Genomic DNA, 13,202 nt, shown 5'->3' on the forward strand with positions numbered 1-13,202 from the left:
TTATGCACCGGAATCGATATGGTAATCACTTTATGTTGATGTGTCTGATAATCCCATGTGGGATGGGTCATGTCATTTGTCCTGACACGTAAATAAAACTTTCATTCATTCATTCATTCATTGCACATTCACACATGCATGTAGTGTACAGATGGATGCATACGCACGCAGAAGCAAACACAGTTTTCCAATGTGCACGTGAGCACATGGCTCACCTGGAGCAGACTCCCTCTCATTGTGTCCTCGCCCTCCCGCTGCTGCTGCTGTAGCCAGCCAACTCAAGTTCCAACTCTTCCAAGAAAACAGTTTGGGCTTCATACCTGCAAAGCACGCAATGCAATTTGTTCAAAAACCTCACACTTGACGCACGTCAAATAGCTATGGAAATCCCTTTCTGAGAAGACAATGTAACTATGCGTCATTACCGTGTGGTTACCTGAGATCCCTCTGAGAAGACAATGTAACTATGCGTCATTACCGTGTGGTTACCTGAGATCCCTCTGAGAAGACAATGTAACTATGCGTCATTACCGTGTGGTTACCTGAGATCCCTCTGAGAAGACAATGTAACTATGCGTCATTACCGTGTGGTTACCTGAGATCCAGAAGGTGATTGGGTCTGCGAGGTATCTCTTGAAAGTCATCATCATCATCCAGCTGCTTGGATTGAGGGAATGCGTCGTAAAATGCTGCGTAGACGACCGACCGCCTGTGCCAAGCAGTCTGGGGTACACCTAAAAGAAACATACTTCAAATATTTGCCGTCTGACTGTATGCAGAGCTGGTGACAAGTAGAAATAATGTACCTCCAACACTTTTGTCTTTCAAATCCATCTGGAGCGTCTTCAACAGTGAAACAAACACTCCTGAAATGTGCTCAAACTGTTTTTCCTCGTCCTCCATATCAGGCTCAACGGAAAATTGAGAGAAAAACCATTTCAGTCACGCGATAAGGCAGACATATTTAATTAGTGCATACTAAATTTGGCTATTTGCCATATTGCCTATATTAAAACCAGAACGTTTATTTTCAATCTGCGTGCAGAACAAACCGATCACTGATGATCAACTGTCATTTTCGTGGGAAATCCACACACCGAGCCCTACACAAAGACTAAGCGAACTAACAGGAGTAGTGCAACCGGTGTCCACCCGCTATGCCGACCACTCGCAATGCCGACCTTAGGTTTAGGCGTGGGGGGTGGGAGAGGTTAGGTTTTGGGTTAGGGTCTGGGGGAGGTTAGGTTTAGGCGTGGGGGTGGGAGAGGTTAGGTTTTGGGTTAGGGTCTGGGGGAGGTTAGGTTTAGGCATGGGGGTGGGAGAGGTTAGGTTTTGGGTTAGGGTCTGGGGGAGGTTAGGTTTAGGCGTGGGGGTGGGAGAGGTTAGGTTTTGGGTTAGGGTCTGGGGGAGGTTAGGTTTAGGCATGGGGGCTGGGAGAGGGGAGGTCGGAACAGCGAGAGGTCGGAACAACGACATGGAACCGTGCAACCGAAGTTACTTCCTCGTTTGTGGCGCATGCGCAGTGTGCAGTCATCAGTAGGCTACAGCACGTGCGCTGTGTGACCGTTCGACGTAAAGTGACCAGATTTCTCAAATGAAAATCGGGGACATCTCCAGTCCGGCAATCAGTACATCATCAAAATATCCAATGTTATTACCTATGAAATAAAAAAGGGGGATGATTCCAGTTTCATTTATTTTGCCTCCCGCAACCTTTTTGCTTGAGTGGTTGGCCATAAGTATCTTCACTAGATTTAAGAATGAGCCCGCTAGAGCTAGAGTTATTTCGGCTGCAGACGCCAGTAGAAAATCGGGGACATTTTCGGGGACAGGTCCCTAGAAACGGGGACTGTCCCCGAAAATCGGGGACGTCTGGTCACCTTAGTTCAACGTCACAACATGTACATGTGAGTGTTTTTGGCGCTGTTGGAATGTGCTTTTTGGGCGATCGCTGAACGGGAGTAGGCCAAAATCCCATAGACTGCCATTGTAGAGCTAAGCTGTTAGCAGTGATCGGCTAGCCACCTTATTTCCGCCTTACGTGAAATATGGGTGCTTCCTCCGGTGTAATAAAGAAAAAATCCGTACGTTGCTGACACAGACACAACATGTGAACCACACCTGTAAACAACGGCTGCAGGCGAGCCGAGCAAATCACGTCCAGCTTGGCAAAAATCTCGTCGATAAATATCCCGCGTTGTTCAAAGAGCGACAGAAATAGCGGATGTGATAGATAAAATTATTACATCCCCTCAAATACGTCAGCAAACAAGTGTTACTATATTTATTGTGACAAGCGACTTTTCTTTTACCAGCGTCGGAGTTTTAACGAGGAAATGCGCCAGCTGCAACAACCAGTCATGTTCTAGACCGGACATTGCACCCATAATTATTTTTTACAGTGCGGCATTCAAAGTCTCATCATGTTAGCGTATCCCTTTAGGGATGGATGCTATTGTTTAGGCTGATTCAGAGAGGTGCCATCTCTGCTGGAGCTTATAGCTACATACTTATGAAGCTTATGGACTAAAAGCATCGCCAAGTTTCAAACTGTTTGTGCTTATTAGCCATAACAACCACCTGACAATGTTGTGGCAAATGTGTTTTGTTTAACTGTACAGCAATTAGAGCAAGTTTATTATTAAAAGGATTAAAGGTTTATTGAAAGGATCAACATTAGCTGATGCCATGGCAATCAGCTAGTGTTCCTGGGGTCCGCACATGTACGGATACACATTATACATACATTCTTATAATACTAGACACAGGTTGATCATATTCACTTTCTTTTTTTCAAAACTAAACATGGCCAGTACTCCCTTAGATATCCTGGTGTACAGATATGGAACACTAAAGTACAGAGTTCTGTATCTTTAGAAAGTTTTAAAAATAAATTGTCGGCACATTTAATTCTTGATGTTTGATTACTTCTTGTTATAGGTTTATATTTTGTCTGTCTTTTCCCCCATACTTGTTTTTGATGTATTTTCTTTGGGGTGGGGGTTGTTGTTGTTTGATTGGTTAGGTTTTCTTTGTTAATTTTTTATGTGCTTTTTGTCTTTTTTGGTTGCTTTTTGAAATGATGCTAGCTTAGCTTTTTCTTTTTCTTGTTGTAGTTTATTTTCTTGTTGCTTATTTAGTAGCTTACTTTTGTTTTTACATTTTATCCTTGTAGGGGAGGTCCACTGGATAAGCCCATGGCTTCTTGACCTCTCCTGTCACATTCTGTCATTTATTTGTTATCATCTGGTTTTATGTAGTTTTGTATAGTGTGCAAATAAATAAATAAATTAATACAAACAAAAATCGATGATACATACCTCAAACTACCTACATCTTGAGTAATACAAAAATACAATGAAATTACCCAATATATAAATGAGAATTAGAGTGGGAATTATGCAATCAAAATGGCATGTGGAGTACAATAAGTGTGCAGGACGCAATCATAAACCCTGGCTATGAAAACAAGCGCAACACATCTTAAGAAGATGATCTATGTTTGTGTGTTTTTTTTAAGTTCAGAATCACCTTGAACCTGTGGAGGAAGACCCACCAGAAAGTGCCTTTAAACATGGCCACAGAAAGAGCAGACACAAAGAAGGGTTTCCAGATCATGAGGAAGCCAGGCTGCAGGTCAGGAAGAACAGGCAAGATTATGATATGAAGATTAATATGACTGATAAAACTATGTTTCATTGCCACGATTCTCAAAGCATCCTGGCACACTGGATAGCTACATATGGCCGATTCCCCCGGGCGTGTGTTTGGACCTCGATATCACGTACACCGAAAGGTCTAATTCGATACACATCTGTTTGCCGTGCGAGTCTGCGTGCGATTCTCCGTTTCGTAAAAAAAAAAAAAAAAAATGTGTGTGACAGCTCAGGTATCTCTGAAATTTGACATAACAAGTCTGTTTCACATCACACCAAACACATCTGGCTTTGAACATAACACTGCATATTAGTATTTTACACCGGTTTGCCCTAAATTACCCTTTTTTTTTGTTTTGTTGAGCCAATATTTGAGGAATGTCATCTGTGAAACGTGGACTATGTTAATACAAGAGGACTTTACTGGATGCCTGCTTCTCAGATTAGGATGATTGGATACAGAGTGTCTCTAATAAAACCCATTGTAACAGAAGAAAACAGGACAGTAAACGCATCACTGCTGATCGGCTGCCTTCCAAACCGTTACATTTAGGTAACACAACATTCTTCCCAACAGCATATTGTGTTACGAGGTACAAACAAGTGACAACTAGTGAACAAACAGAGCTTTCTTCTTCTTCTTTCTTTCACCGGTAGGACGAAAGCTCATCGGAGGATCACGCTATCCCCAGTTCCCCTCCCCCACGAGCAGGCGCCCCCCCCCCCCCCCCCGCCCCCGACTCACCAGAGGAGGCGCTAGTGCAGTGACCAGGACACACATCCGCAATCTGGCTTCCCACCCGCAGAAAGCGGCCTATGGACGCCCCCACCAAACCGGAGGCAACACGGGGCACGAACCGGCAACCGGCGGTGGAAAATAATCTTCTTTAATTGAATAGTTAACTGTAGGTTTCGTCTGACTGAACTGAAGATTACAAAATAATGTCACTTCCTACACCTATAAAATTACTGCACAATAAGTGAATATGACATGACAATGAATATGATATACAATTAAGCAATATATCACGAGAGCAAGTGTGTTGTGGTGAATATATCCCGCTGATAAACTGTTATCCCACGAGGCCGCAGGCCGAGTGGGATAACAGTTTATCAGCGGGATATATTCCACAACACACGCTGCTCGAGTGCTATATTGCTTTTATAAAACGGTTTCCAAGTATGATAATATAATAATAATAATAATACTATAAGTCCGACTCCGACTGGCATGTCATTCTGATAGAGTCAGTTGAAACACTACTGTAAGGCGGGACCGCAAGAACATGCGGGTGATTTGATTGGATCGTTCTGGAGACTGAAGTTGACATTGGCCAATCCTGGCGCTTGCTGAGTAGCTGAGATTTTTCTGGAAACCCCGACAGGCAGCTCGAGCCGCAGCGCTGCATTCTCAGCGCTTGTTGAGAAGCTGAATGCTCTCTGCAAAGCTGACACCAACTAACGTTACGGGGTTAAATGCGGAGTTAAATGCGGGGTTAACAGCCTTTCTTTTGCAAAGAAGACATTAGCCCGCATCTATTCTTGTACAAAACATCATTTTCTGCGAAGTATTAGTAAAGTTATAAGCGAAGATCGATTCACAAGGATCTGACAGCTGTCTCCGCCATTTTTTTTTCTACGTTGTCATTTGAGGTAAGCCTTATTATTACTCTCTTAGTAAGAGAGTTGCCATGGCAACCAATAACCCATGGCCATGGGTTATTGAACTCGGTTACTGGAATTATACAATGGCTGTGAACCAATCAGATTGCTTGATTTGAGAGAGCCGTTTTATAATATACAATATACAATGAAGTGCATAGCCTACAGTGAAGTGTTGGAGGTTGGGAGGAATGTCATGATTCTCTACTTCAGTCAATCCTGGATACTTGCAGTCCTATAGGGCAGGGATACTCAACGTGCTTTGCCCAGGGGCCACTTTCGTGAAATGATAGGAGGCCAGGGACCAGTTAATAAACAAACAATATACATTTTTCTGTAGTGGATTGTGGGTTTTTGGGGTGTCAGCCAGAGTTGAGTCTGACAATGTTGTGCACACCGTTAGGTTAAGTTAGTTAGGTTAAGTACATACATGAGTGCCTGGGTAGCGAGCAGACGGCGGTATTTGACAATTTAGCTGGAGCTCAGTCAAACTTTATTTCACGTTAGTTTTTATTGTGAATTAGATTCTAATTGGCGGGGGCCACTCTGCACCCTGTTGCGGGCTGCAAGATGAGTATCACTGCTATAGGGGAACATGTCAAAATAGTTTCAACCTAAATTAATAATGTGTTAATTTAGATTTCCTTTAATATGTTTTGTCATCACACCAACCTCAATACGCAATCTCTGCGGCATGTCTGGTTTCTCACCCTGTAAATAAACCACTCAATATTGCTATAATGTAGCATCTCTTGCATTAAATAGCTTATTATTATATTATGTATTATTTTAGAAAAATAAAGAGAGTAGCAATAGCAGGCTGATTTTTACCTACCTCTTGTTTGATTTTTCCACCAGTTCATCAACTAAAACATTGAATGAACAATATTGAAAAATATTCACAATTGCACGGGCACTGGCAGTTAGCATGATTTTCTGTTTGTCTGATCAGGATCACTAATAGTTCACTTACACTTTCTGGTGTCGACCTCCGTGTTTTTGGTTTGTGCGTGTGACAATGTGCACATGTGTTTTTGGTTTGTGCGTGTGACAATGTGCACATGTGTTTTTGGTTTGTGCGTGTGACAATGTGCACATGTGTTTTTGGTTTGTGCGTGTGACAATGTGCACATGTGTTTTTGGTTTGTGCGTGTGACAATGTGGACATGTGTTTTTGGTTTGTGCATGTGACAATGTGCACATGTGTTTTTGGTTTGTGCGTGTGACAATGTGCACATGTGTTTTTGGTTTGTGCGTGTGACAATGTGCACATGTGTTTTTGGTTTGTGCGTGTGACAATGTGCACATGTGTTTTTGGTTTGTGCGTGTGACAATGTGCACATGTGTTTTTGGTTTGTGCGTGTGACAATGTGCACATGTGTTTTTGGTTTGTGCGTGTGACAATGTGCACACGTGTTTGTGTTTTTGGTTTGTGCGTGTGACAATGTGCACATGTGTTTTTGGTTTGTGCGTGTGACAATGTGCACATGTGTTTGTGTTTTTGGTTTGTGCGTGTGACAATGTGCACATGTGTTTTTGGTTTGTGCGTGTGACAATGTGCACATGTGTTTTTGGTTTGTGCGTGTGACAATGTGCACATGTGTTTTTGGTTTGTGCGTGTGACAATGTGCACATGTGTTTTTGGTTTGTGCGTGTGACAATGTGCACACGTGTTCAGTGGCGTTGGAAGTACTTTTAGGTAGGGGGTGCTGCCACCGATTCAACATTGGGGGGGACGGCTGACGGCGCCCTGCGGGCGGCAAAAAATTTGACCACTTTGTCGCCAGATTAGAGGAATATTAATATTAAGATTAGACTGTTGTGTCATTATTCAGTCACCTTTTCTCACTCACCTCCATGTCACCACTTGCTCCCACTGCTGTGTTGGAATCCTCATTCTCTCTCCCACCCTTTTTGGACTTTTAGCCATATTTAGAGGAATATTAAATTTTAAATTAACATTAGGATTACACTGTTGTGATGTCATTATTCAGTGTCTTCTCCTCTTCTCTGCAGCATTACTCAATTTACCCTCAGGACTCAGGGACAGTGATAGCCTACCTGCTATTCCTCCGATATATCCAGGGCCGGATTAATAGTACCATGGGCCCCCGGTGCTATTCATTTTCTAAGCTATTCATTTAGCCTTTTAAGGTAGTCATAAAGATTATATCTTCCAGACTGAAATGTTATAACAGAAGTGGAGTATTGGCCAGAATTACATGAACATTTGGACACTTATTCAGCGGGTATTTTGCATGTTGCGTTCAGGTGCACTGTAAAAAAAAAAAATTTTTTTTTTTTTTTTTTTTTTTTTTTTTTTTTTTTACATCTCTTGCCACCAGGGGGTGCTGCAGCGCCCACCGCACCGTGCTTCCAACGCCGTTGCACGTGTTTGTGTTTTTGGTTTGTGCGTGTGACAATGTGCACATGTGTTTTTGGTTTGTGCGTGTGACAATGTGCACATGTGTTTTTGGTTTGTGCGTGTGACAATGTGCACATGTGTTTTTGGTTTGTGCGTGTGACAATGTGCACATGTGTTTTTGGTTTGTGCGTGTGACAATGTGCACATGTGTTTTTGGTTTGTGCGTGTGACAATGTGCACATGTGTTTGTGTTTTTGGTTTGTGCGTGTGACAATGTGCACATGTGTTTTTGGTTTGTGCGTGTGACAATGTGCACATCTGTTTTTGGTTTGTGCGTGTGACAATGTGCACATGTGTTTTTGGTTTGTGCGTGTGACAATGTGCACATGTGTTTTTGGTTTGTGCGTGTGACAATGTGGACATGTGTTTTTGGTTTGTGCGTGTGACAATGTGCACATGTGTTTTTGGTTTGTGCGTGTGACAATGTGCACATGTGTTTTTGGTTTGTGCATGTGACAATGTGCACATGTGTTTTTGGTTTGTGCATGTGACAATGTGCACATGTGTTTTTGGTTTGTGCATGTGACAATGTGCACATGTGTTTTTGGTTTGTGCGTGTGACAATGTGCACATGTGTTTTTGGTTTGTGCGTGTGACAATGTGCACATGTGTTTTTGGTTTGTGCGTGTGACAATGTGCACATGTGTTTTTGGTTTGTGCGTGTGACAATGTGCACATGTGTTTTTGGTTTGTGCGTGTGACAATGTGCACATGTGTTTTTGGTTTGTGCGTGTGACAATGTGCACATGTGTTTTTGGTTTGTGCGTGTGACAATGTGCACATGTGTTTTTGGTTTGTGCGTGTGACAATGTGCACATGTGTTTTCTTCAGCTTCACCAGCAGCTCATCAAGCAAGACGTATGTGAATGGAGAGAGTGGTGTCCACGGGGGAAAGGTGCTTTCATCCTCAAATCCTCAAGTATGTCTTCTGACGATTTGTAACCCACAACGTCTGGTGGCAGCTCTGTTAGATTTCCCCTCAGTCACGGAAAGTCTGCAAAAAGAAAACATGAACATTTTAAACTTGAGTTTACACCACAGAAGAAGAAGAAGAATGTTAGGGAAGGTTTTATGACATCATGCACTGATGATGTCACTATTCACGCTAAATGTTAGCTTACTAGCTAGCAAATAAAAGACGAGTTCAAGGGTTAATGCTAACCCAAGCAAGGGTGTAGGTTTGGGTAGGGACGCTAGGGACGTGTCCCTACCAATATCAAGGCTCTGAAATGCGAGTGATGCAGCCCCCCCAGCAGGTTTCATACTGCCCCGAGAGGCGGAAAAAAGCCCTCAGCGACTTGTTTATCATTTTTGTTAATGATCTAGACCTGGAGATTAAATAAATCTGGCTTAGAGGGACAACTGGATCTGTGCTGGTGACATGATTTTTTTTTACTAAGCTTTCGACCAGAGTGGCGCTGTTGAGCGCTGTGACGGCTGGGAGCTCAAACCCGGAAAAAATTATATCGCCAGCACAGAATTTGGATAAAAAGAGACATTTATGAGCAGCTTCGAGCTTTCAAACCCCTCCGTCGAGAAGCTATGAACCCTTCTGCTCAAGTAGGTGGCTTTGAAATGTTTCTGTGACACTTGTAAATACGTGCGTATCGCTGATTTAGACAGCTTGAGAGTGAGAGTCGCAGGGAAGTACGGATAAGGGACTCTTGTAGGGTAGACAACGTCATACCAGGGACGGCGCCAGGATGAAATGACTTAGGGGGCGGTTATAACTGGGGAGGGGGCTGATATTTGTAATCGTAAAACATAGGTTATATACCCGCTATGCCTATTTCTGGACTTTTTAACCATAATAACCTCTGAAAAGCGCAATAACAACACAAGAAAGACTACTATTCAAAATCAAATAAAACATTTATTTCACAGCGGCAGATTAAGGCATTAATAGAGCTGAGCTTTGCATAACGTGAAATGCGGGACCTGTCTGGAGCACTCTGAACATATATGTCTATATGAAAAGTCATAGAATAAACAATTGCTGCAAAAATCAACAAAAACTAAACAAAATAATAGCCAGTCAGTGCCAGGTTCATTAAATTAAAGAAATAAAGTGATCAGATGCGTTGTCTCCGTCTTTCTGCCCTTGTGACAACCAAAGCACAGCAAATAGCGCTTCCCTGCCAATTCTGAAACAACAGAGCTATGTTTATAGGGGGTAGCCTACATTAACTTAAACTGATCAAATTTGATGAAGACTGCAGAAACAGCAGCTGAAACATGTCAGGTACAAACATTGCCTAACTGGCCTTTATAGATGAACTATTCTTAAAAATAAATAAAAATAAAAATAAAGTGAGGGGGCAGAAAATTGAACTGAGGGTGCAAAGCCCCCTGGCGCCCCGGGCCCGCGTCATACCCGGAAGAGTCCGAAAGGGGCTAGCTTCAGCTCTGCTTACGTTAGGCATCCTGTGTGAACAAAGGCTTAAGCCCAATTTATGCTTTGTCTGCCGACACTTTTGAAATGGTCGCCGACAGAAATGAGGACTTGAGTCGACACTTTCAAGTGTCGGTGAGCAGTGTCTGCTACCTAGTGAAATGTCTAGTGTCGCTGTGTACGTCACGATGTGTCGCGCAAGTCTGATTGGCTATATAGACGGCACGCGCTTGACTTCCTTGTTTTGGTTTTCACTCGATTGAAATGAATGAACGTGTCCCCGCTATTTTTATCAGCCTGTCCTTGATGTATGACTTCGTGAAAATCACAAAGAACGAGAGAGGAGGTGAGTTGTGTGTCGTTTATATGCGGCTGCAGCCAAGTACGTTACATCTTGCCTCCGAGGTGGTTTCGCTGTGCGTTCCTCTTCTCTTGGCTGTCTGCTTATAGCGTTCGAGTGTCACGTGACCGTTGAACCGAGGCGAACGTTCACTGAAGTATAAATGCAACACCATGAGTGACACTTTCTTTTTCATCTGCGACCATGTGCTGAGCGACACTTTCTAATAAGTATAAATTAAGCTTTAGTGAAAGTAATTGGCAGTAAAACAGCAGAGAGGTCTTGTGACAGGTAATGTTAAATTAATATGTCTGTTTACTATAATGTCAATTTGATTAGCTAGTAGCTACTGTAGCTTTCATCTGGTTAAAGCCAAAGATCCTCTGGTAAATCCTGGCCCGGAGTGGTGTGTGTGTGTGTGTGTGTGTGTGTGTGTGTGTGTGTGTGTGTGTGTGTGTGTGTGTGCGTGCGTGCGTGCGTGCGTGCGTGCGTGTGTGTATGCGTTTGTGTGTGTGCGCGCATGTGTGCTTGCATGCACGCAATGTGGGAGAGGTGGGCAATAGGAAGGAGAGGGTGAAACATGTAAAAAATAAAAAAAATAAATAGGCTAAAAAAAAGTACATGTTACAATTTATGTTATCTGCATAATAAAGTTCACCTTGTATTAAAGGCAGCTGGCTTCATGCGAGATCATGAGATCAGATCACACAAAACCATTTGGCAGCATGAGGTTATAATAAACTTATGTAGACAGTCCACAAACCATAATTTCTACGTGGCCTAATTTGACCAGGTAGACTTGCACATAGCGGGGAGCCTTGCTCATAGGCGCCGACTTATGTTTCTGCACGTCATTTCAGCCATACATCCATGATTTCAGCACTACAGGAGATTACAGGAGATTAGCCCGTCTGGTGTTCAACCAACCCAAATTCTCTCATGTCACTCCCCTCTTCCAGGACCTTCACTGGCTTCCCATCTCGGCACGCATTAAATTCAAAACACTGGTTCTGGCCTACAGGGCAGGGCAGTACACCAGACAGCCCCCCTGTACTTACAATCTATGGTCAGGCTCCAAATCTCTCACCGATCCCTCTCTTAAAAAATAAATAAAAATAAAAATACTAACCTAAACTAAACTTGTACCACTGTTCCTTCAGATGTTGTAGTTGTCATAGACTGTGTTGCATAGTTGATTGCTCTATTGCCGACAAAAAAGTGTTATTGTAAGTCGCTTTGGATAAATGCGTCTGCCAAATGACGTAATGTAATGTAACAGCGACACACACACACACACACACACACACACACACACACACACACACACACACACACACACACACACACACCAAGCACCAAGCACTGTAAGCGCACACACTCATTTCGGCACCATAGGACATGATGCAGCCACAGAGACATGTGATCAAAGATCAAACGTTTAACCAACATACACACCTCACAATCAGCAGCAGTGTTGCTCAATGCTCTTTCTCAAGCCCCAAACGTAGAGAAAGCATTCATTTACAAGCCTCAATTTCTGCTCCTATAGCGCACTGGCAGGCATCAGATACCAAATAGCTATATGCTACCAACAGCACAGAAGCATCAGTATTTTATATATATGGTTCAAGATACAATGCTTCAGCATGCGCTGGGACGCGTCATCAGTGATGTTAACTGGGGTCGTAAGGTGTTTCGGGTCTATCCAACATCATACACCCTCGCCCAGTAGACCCAGCCGAGGCCGATTAAGACCCCGACCCGCGTCCCGGAAGCAGCCGCTCATGGATCAGCCTTCCTACTCTGTCTGCAACGTTGCCTGCGGAAGGGTTGATCATGCCCAATCCGCTGCAATAGAGCTAGTGCTACACCGCAGCATTGAAAGACCCTTCGGTGCATATATATATATATATATATATATATATATATATATATATATATATATATATATATATATAGCGCACTGGCAGGCATCAGATACCAAATAGCTATATGCTACCAATAGCACAGAAGCATCAGTATTTTATATATAATGGAAGTTAATGAATGTTAACTTAGGTTCAGGAGCAGGGCCAGGCCTCAACCACTTCTCTAACCACGCCTCTAACCACACCTCAATTACCTGGCAGGTTACATATACCTGGTGAACCTGTCCTGCCCTGTTTGTCTCAGATCATCTCAGTTCTCTCAACCCACCCTCCCTTCCCTTCATCCCTACCCTCAACCCTCATCCCTTCATCCTTCATCCCTACCCTCAACCCTCATCCCTTCATCCCTTCATCCCAACCCTCATCTCCTAACATCCTCATTCCTTCCCGTCAAATCCGGTGCATGTCTCTCTCATGTCTCATTCCCAGGATCTGTCTGGAGGGGTCTGAAATCAGCTCGGACGTCAACACGCCTGAGAAGCAATCCGCTCGGGCAGCTCATGCTGAGACGGAACCCCCAACGCTGAGTCTCCCTCTGCCCGGTCTTTAGTTCCTCCTCCCAGACCAGACAGATGTCAACGGACGACATCTCCATGCACCCTCACCTGCACCTCAACACATACACATCTCAATCTTCATTAAACTTCTAAACGATATATTGTTGTGGTGTGGTCCTTGCTAGTGAATATATATATATATATTTTATATAGCACACTGGCAGGCATCAGATCAAATAGCTATAGGCTACCAATAGCACAGAAGCATCAGTATTTTGGGGAAAAGGTCACTTTACATGTAG

This window comes from Poromitra crassiceps (assembly GCF_964638095.1).
Source record: "Poromitra crassiceps genome assembly, chromosome: 16".
Lineage (NCBI taxonomy): Eukaryota > Metazoa > Chordata > Actinopteri > Beryciformes > Melamphaidae > Poromitra > Poromitra crassiceps.